The sequence below is a fragment of the Eumetopias jubatus genome, unplaced genomic scaffold (genome assembly GCF_037043125.1).
Source record: "Eumetopias jubatus isolate StellerSeaLion01/CBP00866 unplaced genomic scaffold, mEumJub1_p1.0 scaffold_5, whole genome shotgun sequence".
In the NCBI taxonomy this organism is placed as follows: domain Eukaryota; kingdom Metazoa; phylum Chordata; class Mammalia; order Carnivora; family Otariidae; genus Eumetopias; species Eumetopias jubatus.
Genome location: NW_028274811.1, coordinates 5945503 through 5951880, shown reverse-complemented (window position 1 = coordinate 5951880; position 6378 = coordinate 5945503). Strand labels below are relative to the sequence as shown.

At 48.8% G+C, this 6378-nt stretch overlaps 1 protein-coding gene across 2 annotated transcripts in view; it reads left to right on the top strand.

Moving 5' to 3' along the window:
- The first annotated feature begins 508 nt into the window (after positions 1-508).
- Positions 509-6378, top strand: part of PGBD2 (piggyBac transposable element derived 2) — a 32769-nt gene continuing 26899 nt past the window's right edge. For both annotated transcript variants that reach the window (XM_028092344.2, XM_028092345.2), the window contains exon 1: positions 509-598. The gene's annotated coding sequence lies outside the window, so the exon portion shown is untranslated. The remainder of the gene's footprint in view (positions 599-6378) is intronic.

Here is a 6378-nt window from a genome sequence, read left to right as displayed (position 1 = left end):
TAACCGAAGTATGCGTGTCAGGTAGTCTTCACTCCTGAGTCAGCCCTGGGAGTTTTGCCGCTGATTTGTTGTACCTTACATAATTATGTGGCTGTTGGCTCTTATATTCTTTGGCAAGATGGCCGGAGGGCCTAGAATGACTTTTCTTATGTCGAGAAAGCGATGACTGTCTTTTCCCAGAGACCCCCTACATCTTCCTGTTTACAGAACCACCATCATAGAGCGAAAAATGGCTTCGTGCCTTTGCGAGTACGAGCGACAAACGTGTCTCAGCTACTTCGGGAGTGAGCTGGGTGAGAGGAGCCGGCGTGCAATTCCGCGGACACTTCTGCCGCTCTTACCAACCCGCGGAGGTACTTCCCAGTTCCCTCTAGGTTCCGCGGAGGCCCGGGCCTCTCGGTGGTTGCTCGGGTCGGGGGCGTGGCCGGGGCGTGGTCGGGGCGGGACACAGAAGGCGAGCCCGGGCGCCGCGAGCGCTCTGGTGCCGGACGTTGCGCGGCCGCGACGTCCCACCTCTCGCGGTCGGGCACTTGGGGTTCGTTGCGCCGCGCTGCGTCGCGCGCAGCTCGCCCAGACTTCGGCCGCCCGGAGCGCGGAGGTAGGCGTCGGCCCGCTCGAGTCGCTGACCTGCCCTGGTTTGGGTGTGTGAGAGGCAGGGCCTGGCGTTGCGTTTTCTCAACGGTGCCCGAGGCGGGGGCCCTCCGTGCCGTGCGCGGATGGTGGGCGGGAGGGACTGGTTCAGGGACAATGGGCTCCTGGGCACCAAGCTGCTAGGGGCCGGCAGTGGCGCTCCTGCAGCGGGGCGGGGAGGCGGGCCGGGCGCTGCGGACTCAGCCAGGGCGACCTGAGAACCTTTGGGCAGCCAGGGTGCTCTGACGCAGGATGCCCTGGGGAACAGGGGCCGGGACCTGTGGGCGGAGTCGGGGCTGCGGTGGGGCCTGGTGGGGCGCAGATCGCGTGCCACGCACCCTCAGGGAAGGGGTGGCTCTGCGACGTGCGGATGCAGCGGGTCTCGGGCGCTTCTGTCGCTCCTGCCTGCCCCTGCGATTGCGGAGTGGGAGTGTCTTTTGTTTTCCTCTCCCTTTTTCCGTTTGGTGTTGTGATTGGGGCAGGGGGGAAGGGGACCGCTGTCTCACAAAGGCTTTTCCGGAGCCGTTTTGCACGTGGCTCAACTTTGAGGCGTTTACATTTATAAAATGTCTTTTTTTTATTCTTTTTGAAATAATTTCAGAATTTAAAAAAATGTTTAGAAACTAGTACAAAGTATTCTCACCTTTTATTCCTTTAGGCTCCCCAAATGTTAACATCTAATTTAACAGAACAGGAAAACTAGGACACTTTATCTACAGTTTTTATTCGGATTGGCCTGCTCCTCTCACCCATTTCCTTTCTGTGGGATAGGATCCAAGTCAGGATTTAGTTGCATTTAGTTGTGTTGTCTCACTGGAAAAATTTACATTTTAAACAGTGGAGGCCCCCCCTCTCTCCCCGCCAAGATCCTTCAGAGTGGCCTTGGAAGCACCAGGTCTCAAGTCAAAGGGTCTTTCCTTCCTCTGTGCCAGGCCCAATAGAGAATGTCCAGCAGGGCCTCGGGCAGCTTTGGCGCTCGTGGTCCCCCTCTGTGCCTTGACCCACCTAGTCCTAGCCGGTCAGCCTCACCTGGTTCTCCTCCTGCTTCTCAGGCCTACCTTCTTCTGTCCTGATATCTCTGAAGATGCCCTCCTTGGCCATCTTCTCTTTCAGTCTGGGTATTTTCCCTGGGTGATCTCTTGTGGCTTCAAGGATTCTTGTGGTTTTGAGCATACCCCAAATCCTCAGAAAACTCACTCGGTGATGATTCCAGCCCAGGCCATTTCTCTGTTCCAGACTCACATAGCCTGTGGCGTACACGATACCTTTATGGGCTATCTCAAAAGCATTTCTGTCTCAATATGAGTATATCTCAGCTCACTCACATCTGGTCCTCTTCTAGTGCCCCCAGATTCTGTGAATGATACCACCCTACCCTAGCCACTCAGCCACTCCTGGGGAAGGCCTCCCTGATGAGCTCTTTCCCTACCCCTAGTCAATCCAGACTTGGTTTCCTTTTTGAACCCTCCCTGGGCTGCCCCACTTTTCTCCATGGGAACCACCATCCTACATTTTGTCTCCCTGTGCTTGCTTTGGTGCCCTCACTCAGTTGTCCACACCACAGTCAGACTAAGCTTATTAAAATGTACAAGTGATTGTGTCATACTCTGTCTGTAATCTTTTAAAATTTCCCTTTACTAAAAAAAAAAGGGGGAGATAAATTAAGATATAGACCATTAACTATAGAGAACAAACTGATGGTTACTGGAGGGGATGGAAGTGGGGGCATGGGTTAAATAGGTGATGGCGATTAAGGAGAGCACTTTTGGTGAGCATCAGGTGATACATAGAATTATTGAATCACTCTGTACGTGAAACTAATATAACACTGTATGTTGACTAGGATTAAAATAAAAACTTAAGGGGTGCCTGGGTGGCTCAGGTTAAGTGTCTGCCTTCGGCTCAGGTTATGGTCCCAGGGTCCTGGGATCGAGCCTTACATTGGGCTCCTGGCTCAGCGGGGAGCCTGCTTCTCCCTCTCCCTCTGCCTCTCTCCCTGCTCATGCTCTCTTTCTCCCTCTATCTCTGTGTCTCAAATGAATAAATAAAATCTTTAAAAAAATAAAAACTTAAAATTAAAGATGCAAAAATAAATAAATAAAACTTCCCTGTGCTGTAGGACAAAGGTGAGTCTTCTTAGTGGTGCCCTCAAAGCCCTGAAATGGCTGGTCCAGCCTCTTCTTGTACCCTCTCCCTCAGGTTCCCTGCTCTGCTCTAACGGCTTTGCTTTTCTCCTTGTTTGCTGTTTCCCCTACAGGGATTCTGTTCCCTGTCTACTCAGGGAATTCTTAACTCTTCTTGCACATCTCCATCTAGTCATCTTTTCCTTAGGGAAGTTTTCTGTGACCTCCCTAACTAGGTCCATGTCCTGTTTTGCAGATCCTAATCTCTACCATCTCTGCTTGGTAGCCCTGTTAAAGTGGCAATTTTATACATACATGGTTAGCACCTGGTAGACACTTTTGATGTTTTCCAAATGAATGAGGAAGTGTTGGGGTACTTAATACGGTTGCTTAACAGCCTCTATCTGAATGTTATTGTTGTTGGGAATTTGCTTAGCATATAGGGGCACTGCATACTCTTGTTCCATTTCTCTGTTGGTGCTGTCAGGCAGGGCAAGAGGGAGCCACACAGGAGGGGATGGAGAACCTAGAGAGAACAGCCAGAGGAGCATTGAAAGGGAGAAGTAGCTTCTGCTGTTCTTGCTGCTTAGCTTCTCTTTCTGTCCTGGTTGAATCCACTGTGTTAACTGACTTCATTGACAGGCTCTCTCCTACTCTCCATTTCCTGTGCATGGTTTCAGAGAATCTTTACAAATATATTTTGGTTAGGGTCAAGCAAATATCAGTAGTTCCTAGTTCTATTCTAAATAGCTGACTCAAAGTCTGTAGGTGAAATGGAAATGAAGGCCTGATGGAGGAGGAGGTAGATTGGGTTCCCTGAACTATGGCCACTTGCTCTGTGGTGTGAGTTGTTCAGTTCAGCAGGTATTCACTGGGGGCATGTGAGGAGCTGTGTTGGCTTCTGGGGATATAAAGGTGAATAAATTCTGCAACTGCCTGGCCATGGGGCACATGGTGAGGTCAGCATGTGGTAATCAAGGTGAAAGCCGTATGAGAGGAACCCTTGACTTGGAGAAGGATGAGCAGAGGCAGGGACTGGGTGGGGGAGCCCTGGGGACCAGGCTGGTTGGTGGCCTTGACCTAATTCCAGGACTCTTGCAATTGTGACCTGGAGAGGTTCTCAGCTGGGTGTAAGGATGGGCCCATGTCACAATGACTGGGTGGGGGCTGTCACTGAGTGCTGGTGAATGGAAGAGGAGGGCCTGGGGCACAACAGAGAAAAAGGGGATGAGGTGGGCCTGGCTGAAATGGTAGCACAGGAGGTCACACTCTCTGACCCCAAACTGGCCAGACGTGTTTGTTATTTTTATGTTTATCAAAGTCATACTAAAGCACTCCTAATCAAACACAGAATTTCTGTAGCAAAATGTATGGATATCTACAGTTAAGAATAGAAATAGACATTGCAAAGAGCCTCCCATCATTTTAGATTTTGCTACCAGAGTTTTGCTGAATTTTGAAGAAGTATTCAGTTTTCCCAGCACTTTTGACTTGCGAGAATTGTGGGTGAGGGGTTGTGGATCTGAAATGATAGCTAATGCTTATAGAGCTTCACATGCACTGATTCTTGTACTCACAACAACCCTACTAGGATTGGTACCTCGAAGATCCCATTTTATAGGTGAGACAAGGTCAGTGATCTGCCTGTAGTCACAGAGCTCACCACTGGTGGCCCTGTCATCTACATTCTTACCAGGCTGCTGACTTGTGAATGGGAAGTGGGGAGAGAGTTTGAAGGACCAGGTCTTTCTCCCACTCTTTAGACACCTAGCATCTACAGCCAGCCTGCCTGAGTACTCAGGAAGGTCTGCAGGGAAGGGAGGTGGGAGACCCAAAGAGGTCATAGTCACATACTCAGATTCCCTGAGGGCCCGTGGGGGTTCATTTCCAGGATGCTGCATCTTGTGGTCTGGTTGGGCAGTGAGCTTTTCTCAAAAGCTGTAGGGGAAGTTACATGCAGCATCAAGCAGAGCAGAGGAGGAGGTAAGGTGGTGACAGACGCCGGTGCACAAGCTGCGATGTGGGCAGGCTGGGCTTTGGGAAATAAGGGTTCTGTAAGCAGGTTCTTCGTGAGACTGTAGAGTGGGGACATGACTGTTTTCTAATTTTCTTCCACCCGCTGTGCAAGATACATGTGTTCTGGAACACCCCAGATGAACACTTTCTGCTTGCCACTCCCTTATCACTGCAGACCGCTGCCCACCTGAGGGGCACTGAGCAGGTTACCCCAGTAGTGTTTGCTCACGTGTGTGCAAGTATCCCAGTGCCTTTGTGTGTGCATGTTTGAGTGTGCAAAAATACATATAAAATGCATATGAGCCGGAATAATGAAACAACTCTGACTATCCCACTCAGTTTAAGAAATAGAACTTTACTAAAACCTTAGAAATCCTCTGTGTGTCTGCTCCAATTGCATCTTTTCTCTTCAGAGGTAACCACTATCCTGAAGTTCCTTTTAATCATTTCCTTGCTTTTCTTTATAGTTTTACCATGTGTATGTGTTTGCAGATTATATATATATATGTTTTGTTTTAACTTTTTGGTCCTTATAAAATGAAGCATGTAGCAAGCTTTCTGGGGTGTTTTGCTCAGTGTATTTTTGCGATTCATTCAGTGGGATGTGTGGCTGAAGTTCTTCATTTCAGTTTTTCTGTTGGATGGTACTGCATCCGTTCCAGTGGTGGCCATTGGGGCTGTCTCTGGTTTCTGCTACTGTAAATAAACAGTGTTGGAGTGGGCATTCTTATTCTGGTCTCGGGTGCACAGGTACAGTAGTTCCATTAGAGCAGTGGTGATCGAATAGGGTGGTGTGGCATAGGGAGGGGAAAAATGGGTGTGGAGGAGACAGGGAGACACTTTTGGTTGTCATACCTGGCAAGTGGGGAGCTACTGTATCTAACCGGTAGAGTCTACCCGTGCTGCTAAACATTCTGTGATGCACAGGACAGCCTTCCCCATGTCCTCCATCCCTCTCACACACTAAAGAATTGTTGAGCTCCAGGTACCAGTGCTAAGGCTGAGAATGCCTGCTCCAGGGTAAATACCTGGGGTGGATTTCTGGGTAGGTAGGTTTGGGTGTGTTCAACTTTAGTAGATACGAATGCATTATTTACACTCCCTTCAGCAGTATGGGGCTTCTAATATTACTCATTGACTTTTCCAACACCTGATAATGTGTGTCTTAAAATTTTTCCTAACCTAGAATGCAAGCTGGTGCAGCCACTCTGGAAAATAGTATGGATATTCCTCAAAAAGTGAAAAATAGAGCTACCCTATGACCCAGCAATTACACTACTAGGTATTTATCCAAAGGATACACACATAGTGATTTGAAGGGGCACATGCACCCCAGTGTTTATAGCAGCAATGTCCACAATAGCCGAAGTATGGAAAGAGCCCAGAAGTCCATCGACAGGTGAAAGGATAAAGAAGATGTGGTATATACCCCCCCCACAAAATGGAATATTATGCAGCCATCAAAAAGAATGAAATCTTACCATTTGTGATGATATGGATGGAACTAGAGGGTATTATACTAAGTGAAATAAGTCAGTCAGAGAAAGTCAATTATATGTGGAATTTAAGAAGCAAAACAGGATCATAGGGGAAGGGAGGGAAAAATAAA